Raw genomic sequence first — 14,457 nt, forward strand, 5'->3', positions numbered from 1 at the left:
TTTGAGTATATAACTAATAATACGTTCATTCACATATGCCTATATGCTTATATAAGTATATACACTAGGGGGCTGACTCTGTGACTTAAGAGGGTAAAGCCACTGCCTGCAGTGTCGGCATTCCATATGGGCACCAGTTTGAGTCCCAGCTGCTCCCCTTCCAACCCAGCTCTATGCTATGGCCTGGGAAAAGCAGTGAAAGATGACCCAAGTCCTTGGCCCCTACACTGGCATGAGAGACACTAAAGAAGCTCCAGGCTCCTGGCTTTGGATCGGCCCAGCTCCAGCTGTTGTGGCCACCTGGGGTGTGAACCAGCTGATAGAAGATTCTCTCTCCCTGCTTCTGCCTCTCTGTAACTCTCTGCTTTCAAATAAATGAATAAATCTTTTTTTAAAAAAGAAACAAGTATATACACTATGGCATAGACATGACAACCATGTACCTGACATACAAACAATATAATTAACACACCTGAGGAACTCATTCATTGTGTAATTCACTGAGTTAGAAATACAAAATAGTTTTCTTTTCTTTTTTATAAAACTATACCAAATATCTTTCACTGAGCTTCTTTTTCCTTCTGAGGAACTATTCTCTCACTGCCATATCCAGATATAATTTCTTAGCCATTTAGTTATTAGATTTATCTTATTCCAGTTTTCTGGAACTAGTCTTGATCATTTTAAATTCTTAAACCCATATCTGGTTCAGAGAATTTCTTATAACCTCATGCTAGCCTAAGCTAGAACTACAGCTCTAGAGTGAAGGATACCTGTTTTTCACACACTTATGTTTCTCTTCGGTATCTTCACGATGAGTGCTCTTCCATTACTGAACATGCCTGAAAAATCCAAGGAATAAAGGAAAATAGAAGGGAATCACCACTTAGTTCTTGAGTCTCAGATGTACATGCTAGTTCTACACAATCAAAGGGTTATTGAAATCTTGCATGATAATTGATAAAGTAGATTTTGGATACACATGTTGCTTCTGTTTCTTAGATGTATGGTTTGTACGAAACATAGACCCCTAGGGAAGAAGAAAGAGGAGATAATTTGGATATCTCTGTGTCCCTAGACAAAACACTATCAAAATAGCTCCAAACTATTCCACCATTAACTTTTAGCAACTGTGCCTCACCTAGATCTTCAGAAATGTTGAGCACAGGAATCAATGAAGCCATCCCACATAATGACATCTGTTCTAAGACAGAGAAAAAATAGATGATGTGACAAAGCATTTTTATGAGATCACTTGGTCATTGTGTCTATGCTAGCAAAGAATCAGATGTAAGTGCATATGATTCAGTAAACTAAATGTCAACCTATTTCTTGCAGCCATCACAGTCTTCGAGACATTCTCTTCGGAGCTCTCTTGCCTTGGGCTTTGGGCAAGGAAAGGAAGAAACAGCCTCTCTTCACAAATATTGCATTCCTCCAAATCCCTGCTCCTCCTCATATTGACTGTGAGTGGGAATAGGGTGGCATAAGAATCTCAAGGTGGCATAAGAATATTTCAGGGAGCCTTAAAAAAGGATGACCAACCACAAATTTTGGTGGATTTCGCAATGTAATAAACAGAATACATTTAGTTTTTTTTTTTAATTTTTTTGACAGGCTGAGTGGACAGTGAGAGAGAGAGACAGATAGAAAGATCTTCCTTTTCCGTTGGTTCACCCCACAATGGCCACTGCAGCTGGCGCGCTGCGGCCAGTGCACCGCGCTGATCCAAAGCCAGGAGCCAGGTGCTTCTCCTGGTCTCCCATGCGGGTGCAGGGCCCAAGGACCTGGGCCATCCTCCACTGCACTTTTAATTGTCAGCTTTGGGTCTTAGCCATAAGTCTAGAACAGCAAGGGATATGACTTTTTATCTTGTCAAGACTTCTGCAATAGCATCAGTTATATTCAGGTAACTGGCTAGGTTCCTTGATTTGAGAGAAGGTAAGTCTTTTTGCTATCACTAAAAAATGATTCATTATTAAAATAAATCAGCCATGGAAATCTCATTATCCTATTCTTTATTAGATGTTATTCCAATATTCCTCAGAGCTCAAAGTAACCATATGACAACAGTTATGTTCAGTGGATCATATGAGAAAAACTTCTGGAAAACATTTGGGAAAATTCTTGCTCCCAGATAAAAAGATAGACTTTGCAGGACAAAAAGTTGTGTGCCCTTGCCCTTTCCCTCCTACTTAGGATATTGGTGTATGGTCTTGCTGCCTTGATCTGCACAAACCATTCTGAGACCATGAAGGGAAGATCAATGAAAACATGCAGATGCAAGCAGAAAGAAATAGCAAACCTGTATTTACCTTCCTCCAGACTTCTAGCTTTTATTATCTAAGTCAAAATTCATCAGTCATTCTATTAATTACATTTATAAATCTTCATAATACAATTAATGCTTCAAAAATTTAGTTAGATGCAGATGTTTGACCATGCAGTTAAACACCAGTTGGGATGCCCATATCTGATATCAGAGTGCTTGGATTCACATCCTGGTTCTGTTCCTGATTCTAACATCCTGCTAATGCTCACTATTGAGAAGCAGCAAGTGATGGCTTAAGTTGTTGGATCCCTGCCACCCACATGGGACCTGGGTTGAGCTCCTGGCTCCCAGCCTTGGCCTGGCCCAACTTCACCCATTGTGGGCATTTGGAGATTAAACTAGTGTATGGGAGCTTTCTCTGTCTGTCTCTCTAATTAATTAAATAATTAACAATTAAATTGTTAGTTGCTTGCATTTTCATTAAAAAAAAGTATTGATCTCTAGATAATTTCTTTGTATCAAGACACACAAACATACTCTATCTAGAGGACAATCTCTAGCATTGTGAGAGGCTAAATATTGTTTCCTGGAATAATTATTCATTGGCCTCATTGTTTTTAATACCTGTGTTTATAAGGGACTGGAAACAAACAACTTTTTTTCTTTCAAAACAATATTATTAGCCTATTGAACATCTATTTCCTCTAGTTGGGCTACAGATCCAGTGACAAAATTTTAAAAAGCTATAAATGGTATCAGAAAAGTTAGGGGCCAGCATTGTGGCATAGCAGGTAAAGCCGCTGCCTGCCACCATTCCATATGGGTTCCAGTTCAAGATCCAGCTGGTATACTTCTGATCCAGCTACCTGGTAACGCACCTGGAAAGGCAGCCAAAGATGACCCAAGTGCCTGGGCCCCTGCATCCACATGGGAAACATGGAAGAAGCTCCTGGCTTCAGTTTGGCTCAGCCCAGACCATTGCAGCATTTGGAGAGTGAACCAGCAGATGGAAGATTGCTGTCTCCCGCTTTCTCTCTGTAGCTCTGACTTTCAAATAATAAATAATTCTTTAAAAAAAAAAAAAGAAGAAATGGGAAAGTTAGAATTAAACTAACCTTAATCATTAAAGTAAGAGAAATACATAAAAATCCTATAATTTCAGTATCTGTTTTTGCAGAGTTATAAATGGCTAAACTTCATAGAAACCACTAAATGGCACTAATTACTACTTTTTAAATTTCTACATAGGTAAATGCAATAAAAACAAAAATTTTCTTGTAAGAACAGTTTTATATAATGTATAATTTTATAAGGAAATGGAAATTAAATTAAAAGTAAATTTAGGGGCTAGTGTTGTGGGATAGCAGGTTAAGACACTGCTGTGACCCTGGCTTCCCATATGGGTACCGGTTCAAGTCCTGGATGTTCCACTTCTGATCCAGCTCCTTGATAATGTGCCTGGGAAAGCAACCAAAGATGGACCAAGTCCATGAGATCCTGCACTCATGTGAGAGACCTGGATGAAATTCCTGGCTCCTGGCTTAGGTCTAGCCCAGCCCCAGCCATTGCAACCATTTGGGGGTATGAATCAGCAGTTGGAAGAGCTTTCTCTCCCTCTTTCTCTGTAACTCTGCCTTTCAAATAAAATAAATAAAATCTTTAAAAACATTAAATTTAGTCTATAATGTGAGAAAATGCAATCAAGTTATTAATTCCTTATGTTATTGGTACATTTTCAGTTTATATTATCTTCTATTTCCTAATTTTGTTATTTAAATATATAGCTTATGTCTTTTTAGCAGCTACACAGCTTCTAGACACACAATTACTTTGTAGAAAAACAAAATAGCATATTCTTATATCCTGAATTATGATTCTTCTATATTTAGTCTTCTATTCAGAACACGTTTATTCCATTCACAAAACTGTTTCATTTCATTCTAATAACTGATTAAATATGATGCATAACCACAGGTATAATTTATAAAACACGGCAAACCCTGTCTTCCCCAAATGAGCTATTGCAGTTGTCTTTTTCCTTCATAGTCCAGTCAAGTTACTGTAGCTAAAAGTAAATGCTTATTGGAGATTTTGTCTTTTAGGGTGAAATAAAGGATTTGTTTATAGGTATAGAATAAAGAATCGTTGCTCTCATAAAGTCTATAAAACAGCCATTTTCAGTGCTATTATTCACAAGCTAAATTTGCTAATATTTCAATAATAAAATTGGCTTAGATTTTTTTGTTATCACTAAGCATTGTTAGGTTATCTATCAATACTAAATGTGTCCATTCAAAATTAAAGGCCCCCGTCATTCAGTATATCTATTCCCATTCATTGTTATTCTCAAATGGTTTGCAGAATGGTAGTATTTTCCCCATTGGAAGCTTAATATATAAAATTCATGCACATATATCTGGGCAGAACTTAGAGTAAATAAAATTTCTATTTCTTAATCAGTGCTTTAACACCAAACGCAATATTCCCCAATTTCAATGTCCAAAACCACACAAATACAGTTGCAACTGTGACTCAGGCAATGCTACTTCTTTTATGCCTTCTTTATCTCAGTTCTGGAACCATTCTTTCTATTTTCTACAGCCTCCTCTAATTAGTTATTAATCCAACAGCTTATTCATGGCTCTCATAAGCACCTGGGTATAGTGCAATTTACAGAACCATTGCTTATCAAATGTATATATCCTGCTTCTGGTCCCTTTGGCTCTGCTTTCCCTGGGGAATATTATACTAATGAACATTGGTTTTATTGGGTTACTCTCCTCCAAGCCATTTCCATATTAACTAGAATCTCCTAAAAATAAAGTAAATGCATTTTCAAAACTACAAATTCCTATGTGAATATAAGCAACATTGTTATTATTAATAACATCATTAATTAACAACAATCATTAATTCAACAACAATCAGTACTGATTGAGTGCCTATTATGTACAAACACGCTTCTAAGTGATGGGGATACATCAGTGAATAAAATGCATGAAAATCTCTGATTTCTTTCTACCTAGAAGAAATAGAAAATAAACACTAACATAGTAAAAAGGTGAATTGTATAATTTATTTCAAGTATTTTTGGAAAAATAAGAACTGAAGGTTAGGAAAGAGAAGTGTGAGGTGGAAACTAGAAAGTGGAATGTGATTTTGAAGAATAGCTAGTACTCATCAAGAGGGAAACATCTGATAAAGATTTGAAGGAAGCCGGCACCTCGGCTCACTAGGCTAATCCTCCGCCTTGCGGCACCGCCACACTGGGTTCTAGTCCCCGTCAGGGCGCCGGATTCTGTCCCGGTTGCCCCTTTTCCAGGACAGCTCTCTGCTGTGGCCAGGGAGTGCAGTGGAAGATGGCCCAGGTGCTTGGGCCCTGCACCCCATGGGAGACCAGGGTAAGTACCTGGCTCCTGCCATCTGATCAGCGCGGTGCGCCGGCCGCAGCACGCCGGCCGCGGCGGCCACTGGAGGGTGAACCAACAGCAAAAGGAAGACCTTTCTCTCTGTCTCTCTCTCTCACTGTCCACTCTGCCTGTCAAAAAAAAAAAAAAAAAGATTTGAAGGAAATGAAGGAATGAGGCTTGAGAACACAGGTGAAGAATCCTCCAAGAAGATAAAATGTCCTGTGAAAAGAACTAACATTCAAGGGTGTCTGGTGTGATCAAAGACACTCCAGGTCATCCTTTTGTCTAGAATAAAGTAGATGAGGGAGAGCAGTATAAAATGAAGTCAGAAAACAAATGCAGAACCAGTTTGGGAAGAGCCTTCCTTGTAGCCATTAGAAGTGCTTTCATTATTTTGTATGCAAAGAAGTACCAATGAAAGATTTTTTTTTAAAAGATTTTACTTATTTGAAAGGAAGAGTTAAAGAGAGAGAGAGAGAAATCTTTCATCTGCTAGTTCACTCCCCAAATGGTAGCGATGACCAGGATGAGCCAGGAGCCAGACATTTTTTCTGGGTTTCCCACATGGGTGCAGGGGTCAAAGCACTTGAGCCATCTTCTGCTGCTTTCCCAGATCTGTTAGCAAGGAGCTGGAGCAGAGGTGGAGCAGCCAGGATTCAAACTGGCACTCATTTAGGATGCCAGCATAACAGGTGGTGGCTTTACCTGCTATGCCAGAACACCACCCCTCCTTCCCACTGCCAGTGAAAGAAAGATGTTTGAGCAGCAAAGAGATGTCATCTGGTTTATAATTTAAAAGATGACTCTGGCTGCTGTGAGAACATATTGTGAGGAGGCAAGATCAGAAGCTGTGAGACTGCTTAGGAGATTATTGCAATAATCCAGAAAAAAGATAATGACTTTCTACCAGCTTAATTAGACCAAGATAGTAGCAGTAGACAGTGAAAAATGATCAATATCTCAATATATATTATGAGTAGAGCCTATAGGATTCTCTGAAATTCTCAGTTTCTCTGAAGGCACCAATGTGGGGCAAAATTAAAAGAACAACAGAATGATGACTCTCTAAGAGTTTTGGCTTGGAAATCAATTTTTGAAAGAGTGTAGTTTTCTTAAACTGTTACAACCAGAAGGCTTGAAAAGCTGCATTACCAGGAAATAAATCTTAACTATTTTACTTAGCTTTCTTCTTACTCTAAATAACATAAGTAATCAAGCCAACTCTATATACACAAGGCAAAAATGTATATTTGGCATGAATTGCAGACAGAAAGGTAGTCACAATGCTCTCCAAAGCCCTCACCTCTTGTTTGTATCTGGAATAAAAACTGTCAAAATTTTTCTCAAATATTTTGAATACTATTACAATACAAATAACTCTGAAGACAGACACCATTTAAGCTGTTATCAATTAATAAATATGTTCACATCTTAGTAGATAAGGATGGTCAAGTAACCAAAAAGATAGAGCTAAAAAGATCCTACTCAACAGTTAATGGCTTAAAAATTAGGTAACATGAGTGTCCTGAGAGTTAAGTTATTGGTCCCGGATCAGAAAGCTCATTACAGGGTCAGCATTCTGGCATAATGGGTTAAGTTGCTGTCTGATCCAGCTCTCTGCTATGGCCTGGGAAAGCATCAGAAGAAAGGCCAAGGCCTTGGGTCCCTGCATCTGTGGAAGACCAGATGAAGCTCCTAGTTTCAGGCTTTCAACTGGCCCAGCCTGGGCTGTTGCAGACCTTTGGAGAGTAAACCAGCAGATGAAAGATCTCTTTTTATCTCTCCTTCTCTCTGTAATTCTGTCTTTCAAATAAATAAAAAATATTTTTTTCTGAAGAAGCTCACTGGGGCAAGAAAGTAGAATCCAGGTTTCCTGATTCCTAGTTTAATGTATGTTTTAGATGGATTTTGCCATGAAATCTAATAAATAGTGGAGGATGGACAGTGGTGCTGATGGCAGAAATGGACTTTGAATGGGAAAGAATGATTAGATAGGAGAAATCCTATTTTAGGCCAATATTTTCTGTGTGTACTTTTTCTCTTACCAGCACTAGGACTTCTATATTTTTGGCTTCTTTCTGCAGTGTATCTTTTCTTGAAACTCTTCCTTTAATTACCCTCAAGATTCTTCCCTCTTAAAATAAACAAATAATAAAAACAAATGAAAATTCCTCCATTGTGCCTAGATTCTGCTTCACTTCCTACTCCATCTCCCACTGTCACTCACAAGCAGTTCCAAGAAAGAAGACCCCGCACCTGATGACCCCTTCTCTGCATCTCTTATTCATTCTTCAACCAACTGCAAGCAAATCTTCCCTTTCCTATCACTTAAGCTCCTCAAGAAAATGTAATTAATGATTTCCTGAAAGAGCCACAGGATATTTGTGGCTTTCTGATTATTTGACACTGCTGTTTCCTCATCATTAAAACTCTCTTCCCACTTGGGTTTCTGTGACTGTACCTTCTGGATCTCCCATCCTACCGCTCAGTCAACTTCTTCTCAATCTCCTTTTCATCTCTTCCTCTTATATTTTTTTTCTTCAAATGGTGGTGTTTCCTAAGGTTCTGTTCTTGGTCCTCATTACCTTCTGCTTTTCAAGCTGACCATGAGTAATCTGCTTCCTTGCCCTTGACTTCTGCTACAAACTATGTGCTCACGACATCTCTATTTCCAGCCTAAACACATTCAACTCATCTAAATCAAGTCACCTTAGCTCCAACATAGCTTTCAGTGCAAATGTCTTCCTCTTCAAACTGTATGTACTGCAGTAAAGTCCTACCTCTATGAATAGCACTACCCAGCTCACAGATTGCTTCCCTCTCTTCCACTGCTCCTGATGCTACTTTGATCCAAATCATTCCCATATCTGAGCTCACTATCAACAATGTCTCCAGAGTCTCTGCCTATATTCCACTTTTCATAACATTACTAGAATCATCTAAGATATAAATCTAATTATATCATTTTCCTGATTAAAGTCCTTCTATGTTCTCATATTGACAATAGGATAAATTCCAAATGCCTTATAATTTCAGAGTATCTCACACCCAAGTCCTTAGCTACTTTCCCATTTTATTTCACTCCATGTCCAATCTTCACCACCTCTTAACTTTCACTCTTCATCCCACCATGTCTAACAGCCTGCAATTTCCTGAAATAATACAATCTACTTTAAAATATCTCCAGGTCCTTCACAGTTAAGAGACTATTTTTATGTAGAATACCTTAGCACCCTATCCACCCGGAACATACATATTAACTCTTCAATACAATTATTTTTTCTACAAAGAAATTTCTAAGAACCCCAACAGAGTTAATCATTTCCACATTTGTACCCTCACAGTATCTTCACTTCTATCGTAGCACATAGAGAAGTTCATTATACTATTTTAACATTAATTTTCCCTTACTAGAAAGTTATAAAACTGATAAAGATGCTACCAAAATCAGTTTTATACTCTCAGCAACTTGTAGTGCTTGATATACAATCTGAAAAAATTAACTGAGCAGAATTCATCCTATCACATGAAATACAGGATTTTTGAAATGCAAAGAAATTAATATCTAATGATATCCTTTCAGACACCAAGGCAACTATAAAAAATACTTTTGGAAAGGAAGAGAGGGTGAGGCTTCCCTGTATCCCTTCAACTATTCATTCCATCATTGATAGTGCTCCTACTATACTACCTATGGTGTTTCTGCCTTGCAGATTTAATAAAGAGACCTCAACTAGTGCAGAAATTGGTCATATATACTTTGACCTCTCCTGTACATTATTTAAAATTGTGTCGCTCCCCCTCTTCGTGGAGGAACGACACAGGACCCTGCGCTGTTCTTTTGTCTGCTCTGCCCTTCCTGGGTTTGCTGCTGGTTCTTCCCGGGTTGGCTACCGTCCCTTCCACCTCCGTGGAAGGGCGGTTCCCCCTGCCACATTCCCCACTTCCGCGGGGGAGCGGCACACCGCCGGCCGGCTCTCTCGGGGGCTGTCAGGTGTTCCTCAGGTGGATGTTCCCCTTAGATGTTCCTGGTGCATGTTGTCTCTCTCCTCCTTTATAGTCCTCTTCCACCAATCCCAACTCGGCTGCCCACACGCCGAGTACGCTGCTCTCCTCCAATCAGGAGCAGCTCCTGCAGCTTGTCAAGTTGGTGAGAGGCAGCTGGGTAGAAGCTGTTGCCTCCTCTCCCAGCGCCATATTGTGGGAGAGCAGATGCATAGAATAAGTCTTAATTCCAGTAACTTAGTCCAGTCCGAGTTGCTCCCCACAGAATTGTATACCAATTAGCAATTAACTAATATAACTTTCAGGTAATATCTCTACCAAGCCACATAATTTTTCTTCAAAACATGGATGATGACCATTTTCCTGAGATTTGATCCCATAATAACCAGATATCAATGTTTTCCCTAAGAAACTGAAGGATATTACATTGTAAGGATGGGCTCAGACTAAGGAAGGGAACTTGTCAAGATGGATATTTTCATACCTGTTATAAATAATTTTAATGCATCAAGTTTTTAAAAAATCACTATGAAATAACAAAAAGATCTATAAGACAGACATAATAATAATGAAACCATCTTTGTTGATTTCATGTACTTATCTCTAATTAGAAAATTGAGTGTATGTTACAAGGAATATGAAAGCAAGATTTGGGGCCAACCCTGCAGCGGGTTAAGCCTCCACCTATGGCACCAGCATCCTATATGGCCCCATATGGACACCACTTCCAGTCTCAGCTGCTCCTCTTCTGATCTAGCTCTTTGCTATGGCTTGGGAAAGCAGTAGAATATGACCCAAGTGCCTGGCCCATTCCCATGCGGAAAAAACTCCTGGTTCTTGGCTTCAGATCAGTCCAGGTCCAGCCATTGTGGCCATTTGGGGAGTGAACTAGCAGATGGATGACCTTTCTCTCTCTCCCTCTCTCTGTAACCCTACTTCTCAAATAAATATTTTTTTTAAAAAGCAAGATTTATTTTACCCTGCAAACATAAGGGTTTTTCCATCTTTCACTTCAAAATTTTAAATTTTCTAATGACTTTGCATACCTAGAAGTTAATATAAAAATACATCTCCTTTAATCTTGCACTATAAAAGGAATGAAGATGATGAGAAACTTCATAACTAAAATTGATCCTTCAGGACACAGAAACTTGAATTAATGAGAAGTGTTTCTAAATGTGTATCTGTATTCAAAATAACTCAAAACATACATTTATAAATATTCTATTCTACACACAAAAATGCTTCTTTTACAATCAATGTAATATTCACAATAATTTGGATATATTTTAAATAATTTACTAAATAGTTCATTTTTGTCAACATATCCATTATGAGTTACCCTCCTCAATGAAACAAATTTATGTTTTTCAGGTTGATTTTAATAGATCACATTCAACTGGAAAGAAATTGAATAATAATGCCACATAAGAGAAAGTTGGCATTAAAAAACAGGATTTACTCCTTCATTGTTTTTTTTTAAAGATTTATCTATTTATTTATTTGAAAGAGTTACACAGGTAAGGCCAAGAGAGAGAGAGAGAGAGAGAGAGGGGTCTTCCATCCACTGGTTCACTCCCCAAATTGGCCTCAACAGCCAGAGTTGTGCCTATCCGAAGCCAGAAGCCAAGAGTTTCTTCCAAGTCTCCCAACGGGTGCAGGGGCCCAAGGACTTGGGTGATCTTCTACTGCTTTCCCAGGCCATAGCAGAGAGCTAGATGGAAAGTGGAGCAGCCTGGACTCAAACTGGCACCCATATGGGATGCAGGCACTGCAGGTGGCGGCTTTACCCGCTACGGCACAGCGCTGGCTCCTCACTGGTTCCTAACAAGACAGGGGAAATATTAACCTTACCTCTCACCCCTTGGTAAGACAAAATATAGAACACCTGTATTTGTTCAGAATGTTTCAGGCAGGCAAGGCATACTGGCTTATTTGCAATTTGTTTAGCTAAGAAATCCTCCTATAGAGACAATTTCTTTCCTAAGTACCAAAATACAATGAAATGGGATGGGCATTTGGTCAAGTGATTAAGACACCAGTTGGGTTCACATCCATATTGGAGTACAAAGATTACAGTCCTGGCTCCACTTTAGATTCCAGCTTCCTGCTAATGCACACCTAGTAGGCAGCAAGATATGGGTCAGGTAGTTGGGTCCCTGCCACCCACATAGGAGACCTGGTTTAAGTTCCCAGCTCCTGGCTTCAGCCCAGCCCAGGCCAGGCCTCTCTACTGTGGGCACTGAGAGAGTAAATCAGCGGATGGGATTTCTTTCTCTTTCTTCCTCTTCCCTCTCATCTAAATAAATAAATAGTTACACTACAATGAAATATACACTATGATACCCATTTTACCGTAAATGAATAGTTTCTGATGAGAGCTATTCAAACTGTTATAATTCTTCACTTATCACTTTAAACTTCTGGGGTTTTAGCTGCTGGGAACCATGAGGAGTAAGATTGTCTGTGGTTTAGAAAAGAACTTCCTTCTAGTATACCTTCAGCAATCAGACAGTTCTCTGTCCTGGTGTCTGAAATCTCCAGAATCTCAGGCTTGATCCTGTATCCTGTTTGTTTCCTCATCCATGCTCTGTTGTTTGTGATTGCACCCATTACCCTATTAATGCAGTGATTCAGGGAAACAGTCACAGTATCACCTGAAAACCTGGCAGAAATTCACATTTTCTAGAGCTCCCACCACAGATCTTCTAAATTAGAAAGCTTTGGGGGCAAGGGGCTAGTGGTGGAGAACCAGTGATACACATTTTAACAAAACACAAGGTATGAACTTTATCCTCTAAATCTTTAGTTCAGCAAATAGAACCACCATTTGCTCAACTTGTTCAAGTTCAAAACTTCATTAATCCTTTACTTCCCCTTTTTCCTCATCTCCCACCATCTATTCCATTACAAAATCTTGTCAATCTTACCTTCAAACAAGTGCTATATCCACATAATTCTCTCTACCTTTCCTGCAAAGATGCCTTCTAACTGGCCTTTCTCTACCCTTTAAAATCCCTCTTGATTCATCATTCATGTGATAGCCAGAATGATTGTCAAATTCAAATCATATAATTCTCCCTACTTAAAAAGTGTTATTGTTTTTAAATTGTGCACAGAATAAATTTTAAATGAGGAGTAGGTGTTTGGTACAGCCACTAAGATATCACATGGGCTTCCCACATCCCATTTGGAAGTGCCTCAGTTTGAGTCCAAGCTTGACTTAAAATTCCGGCTTCCTGCTAATGAGTAACATGAGAGGCAGCAGGTGCTGGTTTAAGTACTTCCTGTTACCCAGGTAGGAGACCCAGATTGAGTTTCCCACTCCTCGCTTCAGACTTGCCCAACCTTGGCTGCTATGAGTGCTATAAGTGAACCAAAGAATGGAGTAGTTCTTTATGTCTCTCTGTTCTCCTTGTCATTCTGTGTGCACTTATTCCTCATGTAGGATCTTTGGCCTCAGTGTGCTGTACATTGAGATTTAATGCTATAACTAGTACTCAAACAGTATTTTTCACTTTATGTTTCTGTGTGGGAGCAAACTGTTGAAATCTTTACTTAATGTATGCTAAACTGATCTTCTGTATATAAAGAGAATCGAAAATGAATCTTGATGTGAATGGAAGGGGAGAGGGAGTGGGAAAGGGGAGGGTTGCGGGTGGTAGGGACGTTATGGGGGGGAAGCCATTGTAACCCATAAGCTGTACTTTGGAAATTTATATTCATTAAATAAAAGTTTAAAAAAAAAATAACAATTTTGATGTCCTAAATGAAATACAGAATATCAAAAAAAATTTGATATGCTTCACTGTGATCTGTAAATTCTTACATGATCTAGCTTCCTTCTGTTCCTTTCTAATTTCTTTTATTTTTTAAAGATTTATGTATTTATTTGAAAGTCAGTTACTGAGAGAGAGAGAGGGAGAGACATAGAGAGAGAGAAAGAGAGTGATCCTTTCTTATTTCACAAGACAATACCAAATGCCCACTATGAGATAAACATGTCTTCTTTCTGTACCTAGAACATATTCCACATGGAGCCCTTGATCTTTAATTTTTTTATTTTTATTTTTATTTTTTTTAACCTAAAATGCTCATTCCCAAAGTCCAAGGGTGGCTTCCTCATTCTCATCCTACCATATGCAGCTAAAATAATTCCTCACAAAAGCCTGTCTTAATCATCCTACTTGAGATAGGACCATTTCAATCTATTACATAGATTTTTTATGATTCCTAGGAGTAAATTTCATACTCTGTAATCATTTTCCTTCTGCATTTATTTGTTTATCATCTGTCTATGCCACTAAACTATAAGTTTTTTTATTTTTTTATTTTTTTTACTTTTTTTTTTTTTGACAATCAGAGTTAGTGAGAGACAGAGAGAAAGGTCTTCCTTCCATTGGTTCACCCACAAATGGCCACTACGGCCAGCGCGCTGCACCAATCCGAAGCCAGGAGCCAGGTGCTTCCTCCTGGTCTCCCTTGCAGGTGCAGGGGCCCAAGCACTTGGGCTGTCCTCCACTGCCTTCCCAGGCCACAGCAGAGAGCTGGACTGGAAGAGAAACAATCAGGACAGAATCTGGCGACCCGACCGGGACTAGAACCTGGGGTACTGGTTCCGCAGGCGGAGGATTAGCCTAGTGAACCATGGCGCCAGCATTAAACTATAAGTTTTACAAGGAAAAAAAATTGTCTATTTTACCACTTTAAACCTGGTTCCTAGCACAGTTCCCCACAATTAATACATGCTCAAAAGTAATTTTTAAATGA

The sequence above is a fragment of the Oryctolagus cuniculus genome, chromosome 5, assembly GCF_051225735.1.
Source record: "Oryctolagus cuniculus isolate XC-2025 breed Fujian yellow rabbit chromosome 5, ASM5122573v1, whole genome shotgun sequence".
Lineage (NCBI taxonomy): Eukaryota > Metazoa > Chordata > Mammalia > Lagomorpha > Leporidae > Oryctolagus > Oryctolagus cuniculus.